The sequence below is a fragment of the Gobius niger genome (genome assembly GCF_951799975.1).
Source record: "Gobius niger genome assembly, chromosome: 19".
NCBI lineage: Eukaryota > Metazoa > Chordata > Actinopteri > Gobiiformes > Gobiidae > Gobius > Gobius niger.
In genome coordinates, this window is record NC_136870.1 from 15042694 (window position 1) to 15045580 (window position 2887).

Consider the following 2887-nt stretch of genomic DNA (forward strand, 5'->3'; position numbering starts at 1 on the left):
CGCCAAAGTGCTCAGCTCGCTCTGATTGGCCAAAGCCTGTCCCGGAGAGAACAGCGAGAGCCTCGTGATTGGTTGAAATAAGAGTACAAACGTAAAGGGGGCGGGACAATGCTCAGGTAGCTAATAGACGGACAGGTTTGCTAAACTAATGTTTGTTTGTTTTTTGCGAAAGCTGCGAGATCTTACTTATTCAAGCTGTAAACTATGTGACTGATTAAATAGCCAAAGTTTATTTTCTAGCATGGGTCGATCTGCACTTGTGTAGCTTATACACATAGGCCTATAGCTTCTCAACAATTTTGGTTGCTTGGCGTTAAAAAAAATAATGCTAGTTTTTTTATGCTACAGAGAAGTTGAGTCATATTTTCCTAATTAGCCCCTTAACCCCCGCCTTAAACAAGTGCATTTTCTCCAGTTCAGCTTTACCCAAATTCAAAAGGTTTCATTGGCCTGTGTAACCTTTGACATAGGCCAATACAACGCCAAAGCTAAAACCTACAAAACTAATCTCATTGTCGGCATATTTTACCACTTTTTCATCGCTTTTCTGTTGCATTTTCATCCTTGCTTTGTCTCATTTATGTTGCTATTTTGAGTGTTTTCCAAGACCTTTTGGGATTTGGGTAAAGTCAGACTGTATCAAATGTGATCAGTTCAGGTGGGGGTTAAAGGTTAAATGATCAGCCTACATTCCTGTTCTGTCAAAGCACTTTGAAAGACTTACGTGCGGGCAATTGCCTTCACGCCTTGTAGCTTCTTAACAGCACCTCGAGCGAAATGTAACACACATGCTCAAAAGCAGCGGAGCAGTGGGTCGCAGGCACTAAATTTAGCCACTTATTCGTGTAAATATTAACATTTACAGTTGCCTGGGAGCTTCCGGGGAGTCTGCAGACACAACAGTCCCGTTACTGTAGCGGAGCCCGGAGCCAAAGCATGGGCGGCTGATTCAGCACCAAGGACAGCTCCGCGCCTCTCCCTGCTTGTGTTCCATTAATTACTTGAGCATCGCAGAATGAAAAACCATGTGGCTTTATACTCATCTAATTAGGTTTACTTTCAGCGCAGAGGCTTGAATTGAATTCCCATTATCGGGTCAGCTCATGTTACTTTAATGGCTCGTGTACTATGGTATTGTGTTACGCGGTTCTGCTCCAAGAATAGCCGGAGAACAATGGAGTCGTCGAACCACCTGCCAGTCATTGCTGCGTCAAAGCCAAACCCATACATTCTGAACAAATAGGCCATTACTCTAAAACGGATCGATGTTTAAGTCAAATATATTTCCCATTAATGTTTCGGCAAGGTTGAGTACAAAGTGTTCCTGTTCTCTTAATGGGTGGCCTTGAGTGGCTGGGAGGTGGACTCACAGCTTCTTCTACCCTCCCTGTTCGGCTATGGGAGCAGGGTAATCATGCAGATGGAAAACTGCTATATGGTTGTTGTTTCTTGATCATGGCGGTGTGGAGAACCTGATAAGGCACCATTCATTGGTTTAATCGCTAATGAAACAGACACAACTGCAGGACAAGTGATTATTTGACCTCATGCACATTTAATGACACTATTACTACCAGCACCTGCTTGCACTAAATGTAATTGATGGTTGACCTACAGGTTGCACGTTGTGCGGCCATGACGTCAACTCTAAATCCATTTCAATAAACCAATAACAATAGCCACAAAGCCTCACTTGTATGTTCAGTCATGCTACAGAGTGCAGAATAAAGGAACTTTTTCTGCTCAACTTATTATGCACGACATTTGCTCAGCCTGGAAATCCATCTCATTCAGATTTGCACTTTGATCGACAGAGTGTGCATTGTCTCGTGCGCTCGTGAAATCATACTCTAAGATGCTATTTTCTGTCATGTCTCCTGGTTTTGCAGTTTTCTTCCTTTTTGCAGCTTGCAGGTGTCACGCTGGTTTTCCCAAGCTGTCAGCTAAAATATATGCTACATCGTTCGTTGTGCGAGGAGATCAGCAAAAGGGGGATTTGGCTCCTGTCTCTGCAATGCAAGCAACCTGGTATGACATTTAATCTTAAATCCATTGAAATCAGCATATTCCTCGCCCTGTTTTCCCCACATTCTTCTCCTCAATTTATGGAGTAACCCTAGTCCTCCTTTGTTTACTTGTTATCATGCACCATCTATGTCGCTTTTGTTTCTCATCTGTTTTCAGGGGAAACTGAGCTGTATCGCAGGGAGAGGGGGTGTAGTGAGCGGAGCTGACATCAGCACTTTCTAGCGCAGGGGGTCGGAGATTTTTGCCATTATGAAACGCGCTAGTAAGACTTTCTTGGAGCATGGCAGATATGGAGCCGAGGGGTAAGGTAAAATCCCACCAGAGCAGAGTCCCAGAACAGCAATACAAGTAGTGTTGATAATGAACATTGAGTCAGCCAGCAGAGAGACAGTTTGATAAACGATATTCATTTTGCACTGCATCATTAATAGGAAACATCTTTCTTTGGGGAGCTTGTGGTGTGATTCCATATTTGGTTACCGTCACATTTAGACCCAAAACTGTTTGTGTGTTCACATTAATAATAGAAACTCTTTCATTATTACATACAAAGCTGAAGGTGCAAACCTACAGTTGGTCTCCTGTGAGAGAGAGCTTCTCATTATTGTAGCGAAAAGTGTCGTCAATATCGCAACTTTGCAGTTCTCTGGTGTCAGACCCAGTGCCGTTCTTGTCATAAAGGCAATCAATAACAGACATAAAGGCATTCGTTCAATAGGGATTTGTTTCTTGTTTAATTGCTCACACAAAGCGCTCTGGAGGTCACAGAGGATGGTCATCAAATCTGATTACAGACACATTAACAACAGCCTTCAGTGGACTCTGTTAAACGTTAGGCTTAATTTTCTATTGTGTTCAG